This window comes from Thalassophryne amazonica, chromosome 1 (assembly GCF_902500255.1).
Source record: "Thalassophryne amazonica chromosome 1, fThaAma1.1, whole genome shotgun sequence".
NCBI classification, from domain to species: domain Eukaryota; kingdom Metazoa; phylum Chordata; class Actinopteri; order Batrachoidiformes; family Batrachoididae; genus Thalassophryne; species Thalassophryne amazonica.
The window spans coordinates 15,660,290-15,679,712 of record NC_047103.1 but is presented as its reverse complement, the minus strand read 5'-3'; the positions used below and the strand labels follow the sequence as shown (position 1 = coordinate 15,679,712).

The 19,423-nt window shown below is 41.6% G+C and overlaps 1 protein-coding gene across 2 annotated transcripts in view; it reads left to right on the top strand.

The window, feature by feature from the left end:
* Positions 1-19,423, top strand: part of cnksr2a (connector enhancer of kinase suppressor of Ras 2a) — a 184,965-nt gene that overhangs the window by 1,248 nt on the left and 164,294 nt on the right. The gene's annotated exons all lie outside the window — the stretch shown is intronic.

The window sequence follows — 19,423 nt, the reverse complement described above, 5'->3', positions numbered from 1 at the left end:
CAAACCACCGCAGCGCAGTGCCTTTAATACCTATGGCACTTAGACTGGTCTTCGTCCACTCAGACGGGTCTCAGTCCACTTAAATGGGTCTCGGTCCACTTAGACTGGTTTCAGTCCACTTAGACTGGTCTTGGTCCACTTAGACTGGTCTCAGTCCACTTAGACGGGTCTCGGTCCACTTAGACTGGTCTCAGTCCACTTAGACTGGTCTTGGTCCACTTAGACGGGTCTCAGTCCACTCAGACTGGTCTCGGTCCACTTAGACGGGTCTCAGTCCACTCAGACTGGTCTTGGTCCACTTAGACTGGTCTCAGACCACTTAGACTGGTCTCGGTCCACTTAGACGGGTCTCAGTCCACTCAGACGGGTCTCAGTCCACTTAGACTGGTCTCAGACCACTTAGACTGGTCTCGGTCCACCTAGACTGGTCTCGGTCCACTTAGACTGGTCTCAGTCCACTTAGACGGGTCTCAGTCCACTCAGACTAGGGACAGGTGTCATTTTTCTGTGACAGTTGTCAGCGTAGGGGAGACTGGGGTCAGTTGTCACACATTGGCTGTGCATTTTTGTCCAGTTATTTGTGTATTTTGTCAATTATCAGAGTGTCCGCATGAATTAGACAGCGATTACATGATAATTGGGTTATTTGAGTAACATTGATTACTGACACCTGGGTGAGGCTGGACTTACCTAAGCTCCACCCCTTTACTCATTTATGGGTTGTCTGAGAGTCAGGTGAAATCCACAAACAACCCACTTCTGTTGCAAACCCACATAAACACTTGCTGCTACTTAAATAGGTAGTTTTCTTGTACTGAGCGGAACCTTCTTTTACCTTCAGAACGGCTTTAATTCTTTGTAGCATAGATTCAACAGCCGACCACACGCAGTCCCCGATCTTACTGTGCACCCGGAAAGTATTCACAGCGCTTCACTTTATCCACATTGTGTTTTATTACAGCCAAATTCCAAAATGGAGTGAAGTCATTTTTCCCCACAAAATTCTACTCACAACACCCCATAATCAATCAATCAATCAATTTTATTTATATAGTGCCAAATCACAACAAACAGTTGCTCCAAGGCGCTTTATATTGTAAGGCAAGGCCATACAATAATTACGTAAAAACCCCAACGGTCAAAACGACCCCCTGTGAGCAAGCACTTGGCAACAGTGGGAAGGAAAAACTCCCTTTTAACAGGAAGAAACCTCCAGCAGAACCAGGCTCAGGGAGGGGCAGTCTTCTGCTGGGACTGGTTGGGGCTGAGGGAGAGAACCAGGAAAAAGACATGCTGTGGAGGGGAGCAGAGATCAATCACTAATGATTAAATGCAGAGTGGTGCATACAGAGCAAAAAGAGAAAGAAACACTCAGTGCATCATGGGAACCCCCCAGCAGTCTAAGTCTATAGCAGCATAACTAAGGGATGGTTCAGGGTCACCTGATCCAGCCCTAACTATAAGCTTTAGCAAAAAGGAAAGTTTTAAGCCTAATCTTAAAAGTAGAGAGGCTGTCTGTCTCCCTGATCTGAATTGGGAGCTGGTTCCACAGGAGAGGAGCCTGAAAGCTGCCTCCCATTCTACTCTTACAAACCCTAGGAACTACAAGTAAGCCTGCAGTCTGAGAGCGAAGCGCTCTATTGGGGTGATATGGTACTATGAGGTCCCTAAGATAAGATGGGACCTGATTATTCAAAATCTTATAAGTAAGAAGAAGAATATTAAATTCTATTCTAGAATTAACAGGAAGCCAATGAAGGGAGGCCAATATGGGTGAGATATGCTCTCTCCTTCTAGTCCCTGTGAATGCACGACAAACACGTCACGTAAACCCAAAGTATTATATGTGGCAGAAAGCGACATACCTGCCAGTCAGTGCCGGTCCGGCTGTGTCAATCCACAAAGACGTAATAGCTGCTGCAATCCAGGACTTTTATTTAACGCCAACAAAAGGAAGAGTTGCTGTTTAGCCATAACTCACTCTGAAGTCTGTTTTCTGTGACACTGTCAAAAAAAAAAACACCGTCTCACACCCTGAGTGGCTTCCCCCCTCCCGCTCCCCAAACTCATGAACAGTTAACCCTCGCATGACAACATGAACAAACTCTGTGATCAACTTGTCCAAGTCCAGCAAATGCTCCAGAGGCTGTATTGTTGGTGTGAATAGTGATGCCGAAAGGAGCGAGTGCGCTTCTTTTATGACCGCAATGCAGATGCCGTGCACGTGCAACACATGCGCGATGCATTCATAATACACCCGTAATACTGCCGTGATAATCTCAATGTGTTGGATCAGTTTCCCCACTACATGCGTTATATAACCGTGATTGTTCATCATATATTCGCTATATATTATTAATATATCCGTAATTCATACTGGGACATTTGTCATTTTTGGCCATTTTTGTTGCGGACGACAAAGAACGCCCGTAATTTGTATACTCAATTCATGCGCAATTAATCTTCTCCCCAGTGGGACAGGGCCCTAAGGCCCTTCTCCCCAATCACTCAGTTTAGACGGGTGTCCAGCTCTAAGAAGAGTCCTCGTGGATCTGAACTTCTTCCATTTATGGATGATGGAGGCCACTGTGCTCACTGGGACCTTCAAAGCAGCAGAAATGTTTCTGTACACTTCCTCAGATTTGTGCCTTGAGGCAATCCTGTCTCAGAGGTCTACAGACAGTTCCTTTGACTTCATGCTTGGTTTGTGCTCTGGCATGCACTGTCAACTGTGGGACCTTATATGTAAACAGGTGTGTGTCTTTCCAAATCATGTCCGATCAGCTGAATTTACTCCAGGTGTAGAAACATCTCAAAGATGATCAGTGGAAACAGGAAGCACCTGAGCTCAATTTTGAGCTCCATGGCAAAAGCTGTGAATACTTATTTATGTATGCATGATTTCTTAGTTTTGTTTTTTTAATAAAGTTGCAAAATCTAAAAAAGGGGAAAAAAGAGAAAAGAATTTCAACCATTTTGGAATAAGGCAGGAACATAAAATGTGGAAATACTGAAGCGCTGTGAATACTTTCTGGATGCAGTGTAAATATTGTGAGTTCTTTCAGCTTCTCCCTTTCTGCTCGGGGTCAAAAAAAGGACTTTCTTTATCCAAAAATGTCTGTTTTAAAAGCAAATACACTCACTATTTGGCTACGACAAATTCATAAGTTGATATAGCATATTTTTCTGGAGTATAAGTCACACCTGTCAAAAATGATCAGAGAGAGAGAGAAACATACATCATACTGGAGTATGTTTATTTTATTTATTTATATTTATATAGCGCCAAATCACAACAAACAGTTGCCCCAAGGCGCTTTATATTGTAAGGCAAGGCCATACAATAATTACGTAAAAACCCCAACGGTCAAAACGACCCCCTGTGAGCAAGCACTTGGTGACAGTATAAGTTGCAGGACCTCCCAAACTAGAAAATAAACCCCCGATTTGTACTCTGGAAAACATGGTAGATGCACATCTGTGAACCATCCAGATGTTCTCTTGTTCTAAACCAGGTTTTAAAACCTTCCTGAACAATGTTTCAAGTGTGTCATCACTAATTTGCAGTTCTGATGAAAAGTTTTCGTATCATCCCTAGTCACACATTCTATCCATTCTTTCCTTCTGGTTTCTATGGGATATTAAATAGGCAAAACAAAGCTGTTCTTACAATTGATCTGGCACATCACTTTGGTGTGCGTGGCATCTATTTGGTTCATCTGTTTGGTTCAGATGGTTCAGATTTTCACTAAGGACAAAAGCGATGATAATTGGTCCAACAATGAGTTAGAACACTAACACCGTCACAGCTAAACACCTATCTAACTGAGGCCTATGGGGCAAGCTAAAATGTCACCATAAATCATGTCTTTCCGCCACTGAATTGGTGAAAATATCACGAGAAGATTCAAGTATTATGGATAGCATCCCTCTGGATGCACACCTGTGCGTGTTTCCATCAGTAGGTGGTAAGAAAGCTTTAAAAGTGACGTGATATATAAGCAACAGTCTTCTTTTTCAGTTTGGTGACACTTGTCTCTGCTAAGTTCATAGTGCATGTTAGGTTAAACGTGGTCGTCCACTTGGTGTTCTCCAGCCACTGAGTACTCGGCACTGAGGCACTTGCTGGATTAGGCACAGAAAAACACACCGCCTGACCGAAATGTCAAACATTTAAGTTGCTGTTAGTATTCGATATAAGAAAAAAGTGTCCTTGGCATCCCTGGTCTGTTTGGGTTGTTTAAAGAAAATGAAAACCAATTAAAAAACAAAAAACAAAAGTTAGTGTACTGGAATGTGCGTGAGTTTTGTTGGTGAGGGTGTTTTGTTGATACCTTGCAGTGATCAGACTAAACATTATAATCATCATGAATAATGCAGGAGCCTGCAGGCTGCTTTTGCACCCAGGTGTCCGTAAAAAAACTGTAAAACTCCTTTACACTTCATAAAGAAATACTGCTGACACACCGTGCTTGCCTGCATCCACTCATCTGTTTTGTGGTACTTTTTTTAATATTCCTTTGCAGCAACGACTCTGCAGAGATGCTTCTTCATCAGCTGCATTTATTGCTCGGGCTCACTGGAGTTTGAAACACCAACAGCAAAATCTGGTGATTTTTTATCTGCGCTGTGAGAAATGGCATGTCCTTGATACTTGACCAGTTTGTGACTTGTTGCGGGTCCTGAATTGCTGTTGTGTCACCATTGAGGACTCTGCACACAGCCCTGGTCAGAATAATTGGCACCCTTGAATTTTGAACACCTAAATAAAAAAAACATAAACAATTCAGAAATAAATGTAGGTCAAATCTGGGAGCATGGATTGATTGATGCAGCCTTGTGCCGTGGTTGGCAGCCACCCAGGCAGATACCAGTCCATCCTTACCTCCCTCTTGGCTTTTCCAGCTGCTGAGGCCCTCAAAAGTCAGAAGTGAGATCACTGCGTGCCCAGAGAAATGTGCCACATGACAAAAATGTTGTCAACCATTCATTCACCAAATATTTAGTCCAGTGGTACCAAACGATCCTCCAGAGGCACCTTGTATGAAAGTCACCTTTGCTCTATCTCACGGTTGAAATTGGGTTTATTGCATATCTGATTTAAATCTAATCTCACTGACTGACTGTCCACATTATATATACAGTAGCAAGTGACCAGATGCGATCTGTGTATATACAGTAGCAAGTGACCAGATGCGATCTGTGTATATACAGTAGCAAGTGACCAGATGCGATCTGTGTATATACAGTAGCAAGTGACCAGATGCGATCTGTGTGTCCTTTGTGGCAATCCTCTTTTCTGTGTTATCCATATCGGTTGATGTAGTAATGACATAGCTCCCTGCAGCTCATGTAAGCACAACAGCATATATGGGAGACAAAAACTGGAGAATCACCTTAATGTTTTGTTTCTGTGTAGGCTCTCAGTTGTCCAGGTTGTTTCCATAGTAGAGAAGCTCGAATCTTCGACTGGACTGGGTTGCTTGACGCGATGATGTTTCGCTTCAAATCGCAGAAGCTTCCTCAGCTAAAATTCTTGCTCTGGTAGTCTGACTTCTGTCTTGACTCTTGTAGAGAAGAATAAACAGAAGCCACAAAAGCTGGAGTTTTAAACCTAACCAGACCCCTCCTACCGAGAGGCTGACTGCTATAGGCTAGTGACTAAACAATAGCTCTAATTAGCACCTATTGTGCTCTTGTTAGCACCGTCCTAATGACAGGGCAGCTGTCCCTCCTAATGATAGGACGGATGCCTCTCCTGATGGCTCCCTTGACGACTCTGCTGATGACGTGAATGACTCATTACCATGAACAAAAGACTGAAACTGCTTTGACCTGAGTACCCCATTGTAAACAGGGGACAAAAGCGTGTCTCAGACCCCCTCCCCGGTTAAGGCTGGGTTTCAACTGTTTCACATAGAATGCCTCCTTGACTTCTCTCTCAAACCATTTCTTAGCCAGAGAGAAGAAATGGTTTGAGAGGGACTGGACTGGACCCACTCCCATGAGGTAAATGGTGAAATGGACTGCATTTATATAGCGCTTTTCCATCTGCATCAGACGCTCAAAGCGCTTTACAAATAATGCCTCACATTCACCCCGATGTGAGGGTGCTGCCATACAAGGTACTCACTACACACCAGAAGCAACTAGCGGATTAAGGACCTTGCCCAAGGGCCCTTAGTGACTTTCCGGTAAGGCTGGGATTTGAACCGAGGATCCGCTGGTCTCAAGCCCAATGCTTTAACCGCTAGATCGTCACCTGAACATGAGGCATGACTGACTCGGAATGCAGCCATTGCTGCTCAGTCTTTTCACATCATTTGATTTGGCTTTAATTACTTTTATTCCACACCCTCTCTTCTGTGACCTTTTGTTGTTGTTGTGATTTTACAGGTTAGTTTGGGCTTTTGCGTACATATGTGTGTGTGTGTGTGTATGTATGTATGCATGGCTTGTTAAGCGGAACAATGGCTGTCACCCAGCAAGCACGTTCCTGTGAGCAGACCTCATGTCAAACATTTTGTTTTCTTTTTTGGAGTGAGCAGGGAGCAATAATGAGTGGAACAGTCTGCAGTGGCTGGGCGCGACAGAGCGAGTTGAACATTTTACGTTGCTTCACATAAAATGCATATCAAACCACCTACAAATAAAGCTTGCAAAAATATAAACAAAACTTGATTTCATGTGGTTTTTGTCAGTTCACACTGACAACATGGGATCTGAAGGCTTCTGTCACTGTGACTGAAATAAACACTATCACAGTGTAACTTGTGTTGATTTGTTTGATTTAGTAAGTAAGTAAGTAAACTTTATTTATATAGCTATATATTATATTTATATAGCTGTTATATTATATTTAATATAATATGAGGTTTTCCCCAGTTTTCTGGGGAAAACCTGGTCTTGTTAGGAGAGACGGCATCCATCCCACTTTGGATGGAGCAGCTCTCATTTCTAGAAATCTGGCCAATTTTCTTAAATCCTCCAAACCGTGACTATCCAGGGTTGGGACCAGGAAGCAGAGTTGTAGTCTTACACACCTCTCTGCAGCTTCTCTCCCCCTGCCAGCCCCTCATTACCCCATCCCTGTAGAGACGGTGCCTGCTCCCAGACCACCAATAACCAGCAAAAATCTATTTAAGCATAAAAATTCAAAAAGAAAAAATAATATAGCACCTTCAACTGCACCACAGACTAAAACAGTTAAATGTGGTCTATTAAACATTAGGTCTCTCTCTTCTAAGTCCCTGTTAGTAAATGATATAATAATTGAACAACATATTGATTTATTCTGCCTTACATTAACCTGGTTACAGCAGGATGAATATGTTAGTTTAAATGAGTCAACACCCCCGAGTCACACTAACTGCCAGAACGCTCGTAGCACGGGCCGAGGCGGAGGATTAGCAGCAATCTTCCATTCCAGCTTATTAATTAATCAAAAACCCAGACAGAGCTTTAATTCATTTGAAAGCTTGACTCTTAGTCTTGTCCATCCAAATTGGAAGTCCGAAAAACCAGTTTTATTTGTTGTTATCTATCGTCCTCCTGGTCTTTACTGTGAGTTTCTCTGTGAATTTTCAGAACTTTTGTCTGACTTAGTGCTTAGCTCAGATAAGATAATTATAGTGGGCGATTTTAACATCCACACAGATGCTGAGAATGACAGCCTCAACACTGCATTTAATCTATTATTAGACTCAATTGGCTTTGCTCAAAATGTAAATGAGTCCACCCACCACTTTAATCATATCTTAGATCTTGTTCTGACTTATGGTATGGAAATTGAAGACTTAACAGTATTCCCTGAAAACTCGCTTCTGTCTGATCATTTCTTAATAACATTTACATTTACTCTGATGGACTACCCAGCAGTGGGGAATAAGTTTCATTACACTAGAGGTCTTTCAGAAAGTGCTGTAACTAGGTTTAAGGATATGATTCCTTCTTTATGTTCTCTAATGCCATATACCAACACAGTGCAGAGTAGCTACCTAAACTCTGTAAGTGAGATAGAGTATCTCGTCAATAGTTTTACATCCTCATTGAAGACAACTTTGGATGCTGTAGCTCCTCTGAAAAAGAGAGCTTTAAATCAGAAGTGCCTGACTCCGTGGTATAACTCACAAACACGCAGCTTAAAGCAGATAACCCGTAAGTTGGAGAGGAAATGGCGTCTCACTAATTTAGAAGATCTTCACTTAGCCTGGAAAAAGAGTCTGTTGCTCTATAAAAAAGCCCTCCATAAAGCTAGGACATCTTACTACTCATCACTAATTGAAGAAAATAAGAACAACCCCAGGTTTCTTTTCAGCACTGTAGCCAGGCTGACAAAGAGTCAGAGCTCTATTGAACCGAGTATTCCTTTAACTTTAACTAGTAATGACTTCATGACTTTGCTAATAAAATTTTAACTATTAGAGAAAAAATTACTCATAACCATCCCAAAGACGTATTGTTATCTTTGGCTGCTTTCAGTGATGCCGGTATTTGGTTAGACTCTTTCTCTCAGATTGTTCTGTCTGAGTTATTTTCATTAGTTACTTCATCCAAACCATCAACATGTCTATTGGACCCCATTCCTACCAGGCTGCTCAAGGAAGCCCTACCATTATTTAATGCTTCGATCTTAAATATGATCAATCTATCTTTGTTAGTTGGCTATGTACCACAGGCTTTTAAGGTGGCAGTAATTAAACCATTACTTAAAAAGCCATCACTTGACCCAGCTATCTTAGCTAATTATAGGCCAATCTCCAACCTTCCTTTTCTCTCAAAAATTCTTGAAAGGGTAGTTGTAAAACAGCTAACTGATCATCTGCAGAGGAATGGTCTATTTGAAGAGTTTCAGTCAGGTTTTAGAATTCATCATAGTACAGAAACAGCATTAGTGAAGGTTACAAATGATCTTCTTATGGCCTCAGACAGTGGACGCATCTCTGTGCTTGTTCTGTTAGACCTCAGTGCTGCTTTTGATACTGTTGACCATAAAATTTTATTACAGAGATTAGAGCATGCCATAGGTATTAAAGGGACTGCGCTGCGGTGGTTTGAATCATATTTATCTAATAGATTACAATTTGTTCATGTAAATGGGGAATCGTCTTCACAGACTAAGGTTAATTATGGAGTTCCACAAGGTTCTGTGCTAGGACCAATTTTATTCACTTTATACATGCTTCCCTTAGGCAGTATTATTAGACGGCATTGCTTAAATTTTCATTCTTACGCAGATGATACCCAGCTTTATCTATCCATGAAGCCAGAGGACACACACCAATTAGCTAAACTGCAGGATTGTCTTACAGACATAAGGACATGGATGACCTCTAATTTCCTGCTTTTAAACTCAGATAAAACTGAAGTTATTGTACTTGGCCCCACAAATCTTAGAAACATGGTGTCTAACCAGATCCTTACTCTGGATGGCATTACCCTGACCTCTAGTAATACTGTGAGAAATCTTGGAGTCATTTTTGATCAGGATATGTCATTCAAAGCGTATATTAAACAAATATGTAAGACTGCTTTTTTGCATTTACGCAATATCTCTAAAATTAGAAAGGTCTTGTCTCAGAGTGATGCTGAAAAACTAATTCATGCATTTATTTCCTCTAGGCTGGACTATTGTAATTCATTATTATCAGGTTGTCCTAAAAGTTCCCTGAAAAGCTTTCAGTTAATTCAAAATGCTGCAGCTAGAGTACTGACGGGGACTAGAGGGAGAGAGCATATCTCACCCATTTTAGTCTCTCTTCATTGGCTTCCTGTTAATTCTATAATAGAATTTAAAATTCTTCTTCTTACTTATAAGGTTTTGAATAATCAGGTCCCATCTTATCTTAGGGACCTCATAGTACCATATCACCCCAATAGAGCGCTTCGCTCTCAGACTGCAGGCTTACTTGTAGTTCCTAGGGTTTGTAAGAGTAGAATGGGAGGCAGAGCCTTCAGCTTTCAGGCTCCTCTCCTGTGGAACCAGCTCCCAATTCGGATCAGGGAGACAGACACCCTCTCTACTTTTAAGATTAGGCTTAAAACTTTCCTTTTTGCTAAAGCTTATAGTTAGGGCTGGATCAGGTGACCCTGAACCATCCCTTAGTTATGCTGCTATAGACGTAGACTGCTGGGGGGTTCCCATGATGCACTGAGTGTTTCTTTCTCTTTTTGCTCTGTATGCACCACTCTGCATTTAATCATTAGTGATCGATCTCTGCTCCCCTCCACAGCATGTCTTTTTCCTGGTTCTCTCCCTCAGCCCCAACCAGTCCCAGCAGAAGACTGCCCCTCCCTGAGCCTGGTTCTGCTGGAGGTTTCTTCCTGTTAAAAGGGAGTTTTTCCTTCCCACTGTCACCAAGTGCTTGCTCACAAGGGGTCGTTTTGACCTTTGGGGTTTTTACGTAATTATTGTATGGCCTTGCCTTACAATATAAAGCGCCTTGGGGCAACTGTTTGTTGTGATTTGGCGCTATATAAGTAAAATTGAACTGAATTGAATTGAATTGAATTAAATAATATAACATTTCAGTAGTAATTGTAACCATACAAAGTCACTACAGTGTTAATATAACACTCCACAATGTACATACTGTACAGTTACACAGCTTCATGCTTATTACAAGAGAAGGCAAGTGAGCATGAACCCCTGTCATGAGAAACAAAATGGTACAAGGTGACAGTGCAATGCAATCTACAAACTCATCACTAGATTGCATTAAATCATGCACACTGTAGCTTTAAAATCCTTCTGAGGCGTGTGTTTCAAGGGCCAACAGACTGAGAGAGTTATTGGTGAAATTTTCTACTCACCTCTGTTTTTGAACACAAACCAGAACCTGTGGACACTCATCGCCTTGCTGTCCCATCAAGGGAAGCTCCTGTCACATCCAAAACATCTAACAACTCTGTGGAGTGCACACTGTGTTTTATTTGATTCTGTTACAGCATTACTACAGTGTAAGTGTTCTGCGTGGCACGATCAAACTTTCAAATGTGGGGAAATTTGACCCGAATTACTCTCAGAGTTCCGAATTTAACATTCTTAGCTCGGCCAATAGCTGGAGGGCCGGGGAGCGTCTCAAAAAGAAAAAGTGCTGATATCAGTTTCCCAAAACCAACGCGGCGAGATGGAGACTAAACATGTCATGCATGTTATCAAGGTAAAGCAACATGGTGCAAACTGACAAATTTATTGACATGCAAAAGTCTTTGTTTTTTTTTTTATTGACGTCCAACAGGATTTTATCAGGCGTACGACCGATTGTAGATTTTACGGTATTTATTAGTGCCATCACATCCCAAAATACCCTTGTAGCTTCCAGCTGTAGATGTATTAACCTCAATATAATTACAATTCCCAGCTGACTCTCAAAGTGCCAACAGTGTGCTGAAAGCAAATTTGCCGGATTTGGAGGTGATATTGAATCACTTTTTTTTTCTTTTTTTTATAAAAACAGTCATGGTCATATATATATATATATATATATATATATATATATATATATATATATATATATATAAGCATGTTAATTAGGTCATATATTTTGATGTTTCATTTGATGTTTCATATCAGATACAACAAACAGCATCTGAACCAAAGATGCAGTGTCCACATTCACAGCTAACTAAGCAAATGACTCATGATACCTAATATTAGAATTAACTGGCATTTTTCCTCTTTGTTTATTACATAAAAATGAGGTTATAGGAATGACTGAGTCGCAAACTCCAAAGAAAAATAGAATTAACGACAAAGACTTGAACACATGGTGCCGCTTGTGATGGATCGGCAGTGGTTTTAAGGTTGATTGTGTTTTTTTTTTACATGTGTGTGTGTGTGCGTGCGCGGGCGGGTGGGTGGGTGCGTGAATGGAAGGCGAGTTGGTCACCACAGACTGTCTGTGTGGCACAGCTGACAGATGCACAAACCCTGTCAGAACAGAAGGCTCCACCCGGGCCCTTGGACATTTGTGCTTGTGTATACACACACACACACACACACACACACACACACACACACACACACACACACACACACACACACACACACACACACACACACACACACACACACACACACACACACACACACACACACACACACGCAGGGCATGCCTTAGTGCGGTATGTGGAACACTGAGTCTCATGGGTGTGTCTATGGCGACACAGAGAAAGATGATAGTGTGTGTGTGTGTGTGTGTATACACAATAACATGTCACATATGCCACAGGCGTCCGGGGCCAAAAGGTCTGGATCTTGGTGACTTGTCGACATCGCTGGATTCGACTGAAACAATGTGGGAGATGTACAGTTTTTGAAAGTCTTGATCTTTTCCTTTGACATTCTTGCCTTATGACATCACAAAGGTCTGTAGTTACATACACAGTACTTGGGTGGGTGGTTGATGCGAAATTCAAAGTCCAAATAAATTCTGTCTTGAGGAAAAAAAGGAAGCAGTTTTCACCTTTTTCTTTTTCTTCCTCACCCCCCTCCCCCTTTTTTGGTCATTTCACAAATGAATCAATTAATTAATCAATCAAACACTTCTTTTTCCCATTAATTAAAATAATTGTTACTCATCTCTGTGTCTCTAAATGCACACTTACTATTATTTGTATCTTTATTACTAAATCACGAAAATACACAATTTTGCAGTAGAAAATAAAAACAGCGATCAATCTGTGAACCACATCTGGCTTCAGATCAATTTTTAAACTTATTTGACTGTTCTTCCTGCTAAAATTTTAAACTTTAATACATTTGATGGAGTTTGGCTGTAACCTCTTTAACAGACTGATCAAAGTGTTAGCAATTCCCAGTATGTAAAAGTAAAAAAAAAAAAGAGTGATTCAGAATCCACATCTGGATCCGGATCAGCATCTCAAACTAACGGGCTTTTCCTCTTCAGAAATGGAGAGACAAGTTGGAAGACTAGAAATGCCAAATCTCACTGTGTGAAAGCAAGAAATGAAGTGATCAAAGAAATCAACTGCAGATCAACAATACAATTGAATTTATTATTTCTTCATCTTGATAACATGAACAGCTGTGCCAGGTTTTGTAGAGTTCAGTTTCAAACCTTAGATATTGAATGAAATGTTGAATCATGAAGCATGAAAAAAACAGAGATGATCCAGAATCCATGTCTGGATCCCAATTTGGATGCCAATCAAGACCTAAATTTAATGAGTTCCTCTTCTTAATCAATTAGATAATTCCAATAATTTTTGTGCAGGATGGCTGTAAATGTTTGGAGTAATACTGCTTAAAAAGTAGTCATGGTGATGTTATATTTAAAATGCACTAAAGGGGTCGTGTCTTCAACAGTGTTTATTTGTTTGTTTGTCTTAGCAGGATAACTTAAAAAGCTTTGAACAGATTTTAATGAAATTTAGTGTGCAGGTAGGAAATTTTCTGGGACACAAGTGATTCGATTTTGGAAGAGCTCTGGAATATATTCTGGAACTGAGACCCAGAGGAATGTTTGGCCCATAGCAGCATTGACCTCAAAATGTTGTGAGGCCATGTTGATAAAATTTGTTGGAGATAATGTCTGGGATTTCATCTGGAACTTGTTTTTGGCACAATGCCGCTTTGGTGAAGGTATGAACTCTTTGAGTGTCTATTTTCAAGTATGTGGTGTTAGAGGTTCGAGAGGCTGGTGGGCTTGTGACTGGGTGAGCTTTGTTTCAGTTCCCATCACACAGGAAAATCACAAAAGTCCTTAATCCTAAAATACTCCTGGTGTGCAGGTGAGTGCCTTGCATGGCAGCACCCGGACACGTGTGTGTGTGTGTGTGTGTGTGTGTGTGTGTGTGTGTGTGTGTGTGTGTGTGTGTGTGTGTGTGTGTGTGTGTGTGTGTGTGTGAGACATCATTGTAACTTGCTTTGACCTTCTGCATCCAATGGAAGAAAGAATTATTTAACAAATTCAGTGGATGTTCCTCCACTTTTAGTGTCCCAGAAGCTTCAGCGTACTTGGAAAATGTGGTGTTGGGCAGCCATCTCATTTTGGGGACTCTGGAACGTCCCCAAAGTGACCGCAGGATGCAGATTTGTTCATTTTCTTTGCGTGTGGCAGGTGTTTGTGGTCGCTCGGCTCGCCTGCTGGCGTGAAAAAGCCTCTGTGGGAGTTAAGTGTGTGAGTCAACGATGAATCACACCTTTGGTACCAGTCAGCCATGCACACGCATGAACCCTCGTGCACGTATACAAGCACAAGTACCAAAGCACGAATCACACGCCATCGCATGCATCATGATTGCTAGTGCCGCTGTACGGCAACGCGTCGTGATGAGCTGATTTATCAACTCGACTGAGTAAAAATTGATGGTGATTTGTTTTGCACAGCCGTTGAAAGCTTCAGGATTTGACGTAAAACTCAAAGCCACAGTTGGTTGGATCTCTGAGGTCAATGCTTTAGGCATGTTAATGGTTTTTAATCTTGTTAAAAAATTTAAATGAGGCAGCCTGATTTTTCACAAACTTTAAACGCATTGATACCAAACAGTGAATTCAACAAAGGGAGGTAATGCAGTCAAATAATGCACTTAATAAATGTTTGTAAGACTACAGTGGCGTCATTTCATCCTGTATGTCATCTTGATGCCACTTTTCACCTACGCGGTAAGCTTCGATGGGCTCAGATGAAGCCCTACTGGAAGAAGAAACAGTTGCAGTTCCTTGACTGGCCTCTTGAGCAGGTTCCCATTCAACCTCATGTTAAAATGTCCAACTTTAGAGCAGAAATAAAATGTAGGAAAAAAAAACAAAACAAAAAAAACAGCTTTAGTCTCGATAGATAGTTTCCTCCTCCGGGGGTGTGGTCACTTTGAGTGACAGGTGCTGAGCCTCGTGTCTCCGCCTCTCATAATGTCAGTAATTCAGTCTTGATGCTCCTGCTAGCTGTTGTGGAGACTGTGTCTGTTGCTTTGGAGTATTTTACTTCAAACCCCTGGAATAATATGGCTTGTGTGGAGACACTTCCGAATGGATCATGTTGGACATCTCTGCTGCAATATTTGTGCTGAGTGAAACTCTTGTTTTATTTAATATTGTATGCTAAAGGAATTAGCGAATTTAGCAGCTGTCTGTTACTTCATCCCTTGGGTCCATTTAATTCATAATTACTGAGAAAATAAATGGCTCATGACTTTTAATGTTCACTCCAAAGCAAATCGTTGTGAGAACTGTCGTGCAGTGCCCAAATATCTGATTTAATTAACACCTGAACAGAGGTTAGCTTGTTAGCTTAGCTGGTTAGGAATTGAAGATAGGGGCGTGTCTATCTATCCATCTATGTCTCTCTCTTTCTATATATATGTGTGTGTGTGTGTGTGTGTGTGTGTGTGTATATGTTTAAAATACTGTATGTTTTTACCACACAATGACAAATGGCTGGATGATTGCTACAGGCTCTGAATCATCCCTTGTAACCCTACTGGTTGTGTAGATATCTTGGAAAATGTGTTTTTTGCGCAATTTTTACATAATTTCATGACATCTTTGTATTACTCAACAACATTTGGTAAAAAATTATTTGCTGATTTGATATAAGCTTCCTGTTGTCTCTGTGGTTGGTTGTGGAGATATCCTGGGCAAATGTCAAGTTTGGACAATATATTTGACAACCATGACCTTTGATGACTCTGCTCCCAAACGTTAGGGTGTGAAAATCTGCTGACAAGTTTCTGAGTTATTTTATCCACAGAAGCTGGTGCAAAGGGGATTGAAGGAAGTATTAGAGTTGAACTGCTGAATCATAAGTCTAGATGCTTGGTGGTTGTTGACAGCATGTAATGGTTGAAGATGTGTTTGGCTGGTCAGATGGGAAGTGTTTCTCTACAGCATCTACAAGCTGGATGAATAAATTTGACAGACATTTTTTTAGTGGTGCTGAATTAATTCATTACCCCACAGATAGCTGCAAGCTACCAGATGATTACAGGAAGTGGGGAGTGAATAGTAATGCCAAGCATGAGAAGCCGGAGGAGAATCAGCCAAGATGTTGAGAGGCTGGAGAGGAGAGGTTGGAGACAGTAGCTGCCAGGTTCCAGTTTACAATTCAGAAAATGAACTTAGCTGCCAGTTTGCTTGAGCTACCTTCATCCAGTGGCCTTTGATTCAAACATCACTTGAACCACTGAGAACCAGGGGCCTAAAAATCTAAATGTCATTCATTCTGCATCCTTGGCTCAATGTGGCTCCAGTGATATTTCCATCCTACATCCTTGGTCCAAGGTGGTTCAAGTGATATTTCCATTTTACATCCTTGGCCCAAGGTGGCTCAAGTAAAATTTCCATCCTACATTCTTGGCTCTAGGTGGCACAATTAATATTTCCATCCTACATCCTTGGCTCAAGGTGGCTCAAGTGATATTTCCATCCTACATCCTTGGCTTAATGTGGCTGTTGAGACAAGGGTGTAGGATGGAAATATCACTTGAGCCACATTAAGCCAAGGATGTAGGATGGAAATATCACTGGAACCACATTGAGCCAAGGATGTTGTGAAAGTGTAGGAACACGGACCCACAACAGGGGGCGCAATGAACGGACAATGGAGAGAGTAAATAACAAGATTTACTACAGAAACCAGCGTGAGTAATACAACAAACACAATTTGGGGTCGAATCCGCTGGTGTCGTGTGGGCAGGCTCGAAGGTAGGAGACGTCTGTCTCAGTCGAACCGGAACCACCCAGATCTCCTCTGCCACCGAACCCTGGAAATACTGGAACCGCCAAGTCCCAAATTCCCAGGTGGCCACTGCCTCCGCTCGTCGGATCCGGTACTGCTGGCAGGAGAGAGCAACAACACACAGGAGTGGATGAACGCACCCCGTAACAGAGAGGGGAGAAGCCGCCTCCACCTCTTGGCAAGAATAGCAGGAAGGTGAGTACTTATCCCAAAATGAGGTTTGTTAGTAGTCACCAGTCCTGAAAACAAGGTTTTAGCTGATAATGCAATGTGTACCTGCAGAGAATACTACCTTGGTCTTAGGCGATATCTCGGCACTGAGGTGGAGACGCCGTCCTCCTGATATACCTCGGTGCTGAGTAGACCAGCTGTGTCTGGTGATGGGTGACAGCTGTCACCCAGGCTACTCCCATGATGCGGCAGCGCCCTCTGGTGCCTGGAGCCCGCACTCCAGGCAGGGCGCCCTCTGGTGGTGGTGGGCCAGCAGTACCTCCTCTTCAGCGGCCCACACAACAAAGGATGCAGAATGAAAATATCACTTGAGCCACCTTGAGCCAAGGATGTAGGATGGAAATATTACTTGAGCCACCTTGAGACAAAGATGTAGGATGGAAATATCACTTGCACCATGTAGAGCAAAGGATGTAGGATGGAAATATCACTGGAGCCACATTGAGCCAAGGATGTAGGATGGAAATATCACTTGAGGCTCCTTGAGCCAAGGATGTAGGATGGAAATATCACTTGCACCATGTAGAGCCAAGGATATAGGATGGAAATATCACTGGAGCCACATTAAGCCAAGGATGCAGGATGGAAATATCACTTGAGCCACCTTGAGCAACGGATGTACATAAAGGCAGATCTGATATGTACAATTGTAGAAGAAATGACAACTGTGGATGGCGTCATAGAAATTGTAACAGTGGAACTTGTACATGAAACATCTAAGAATATTTTAATCAGTTGTGTATACAGAGCACCAGACACTTGTGTTGTGAAATTTACAGATAGAATAATAGAGTTATTTCATCAAATTAAAAACAAAACGCTTTTTATATGTGGAGACTTTAACATTAACATAGAAAGCTCCAGTTGCCAAAGAATAAGTCATTTTGTGAATTCAATGTATAGTTTGGGGTTATTCCACTTGATAACAAAACCAACCAGAATTACATCGCAAAGTGCAATGGTAATTGACAATATATTTACAAATAGAACAGATGAAATTATTAGGAATGGGATCTTGATGATAGATGTTAGTGATCATTTATGTTGTGAAAGTGTAGGAACACGGACCCACAACAGGGGGCGCAAATGAACGGACAATGGAGAAAGTCAAATAACAAAGCTTTACTGTTGTGAAACTTGCACAACAAACACAACTGATTACAATTTCGGGAACAAGCCGAATTCCAATGGTGTCGTGTGGGCAGGCTCGAAGGTAGGAGACGTCTGTCCAAGTCGAACCGGAACCACCCGATTTCCACCGCCACTGAACCCCGGGAATACTGGAGCCGCCAAGTCCCGAACTCCCAGGTGGCCACTGCCTCCGCTCGTCGGATCCAGTACTGCTGGCGAGGAACAGAAACAGTCAGATGTGGGTGCGGCTGCACCCAGCAACACGTAGGGCGGAAACACCACCTCCACCTCTCGTCAGATACAATACTGCAGTGTAGGAATGTGAGTACTTATCCAATAACGTCCAACACAGTCTTCAGCTGTCCTATACACAAGCAACAAGGTATTAAGGTTTTAATCAACAGAATGATTGGCTGAGTTCGTTACCTCCTTGGTAGTGCGATATCTCGGCAATGAGGTGGAGATGCCGTCCTGCTGATATATCCCTGCAGATCCGGTGATTGATGACAGCTGTCGCAGGTGATGGGTGACAGCTGTCACCCTGGCTGCCCCTGTGAGGCGGCAGCGCCCTCTGGTGCCTGGAGCCCGCACTTCAGGCAGGGCGCCCTCTGGTGGTGGTGGGCCAGCAGTACCTCCTCTTCAGCGGCCCACACAACAATTTACCAGTCTTTTCAATATTTAAATATAAAAATAGGTACAAGAAAAAAACCATTATAAACTTTAAAATAGATAAGTCAGTAAAAGCCTTAGAGGCATTAAAATATGATCTTAAAAATCAAAATTGGGAAGAAGTTTATGTCAGTGATGTTAATGTAGCATATAAGTCATTTATGAAAATATTGATGAAATCATATAATAAAAACTGTAAATTAATAGAAATTAGTAAGAAAAGAGTAAATAAACCATGGCTGACAAAGGGAATAAAAAATGTTTGTGCAAAGAAAAACTATTTATACAGGTGCTTTTTAAAAATGCAAACAAAGGAAACAGAACACAGATACAAAAAATATAAAAATAAACTATTGACAATAATTAGGAAACAAAAAAAAGATTATTATAGTGAACAATTAAATAAGAGTAAAGATAATATGAGGGCAACATGGGGAATTATAAAACGTGTGATTGAAAGTGATGGAGCGAAAGCAACTTTTCCAAATTACTTTGTCAAAGAAAATAAAGAGATATATGACATAAAAGAAGTGGCAAATGGGTTTAATGGTTATTTTTCAAATGTAGGATCAAGTCTGGTGGGAAATAAACCAATAGTAGAAGATGCATTACATACACTTGTAAATACGGTCAATAGTATTTTCCTGGACAATGTGGAAAAAGATGAAATGAGAAATATTGTAAAAAAAAAA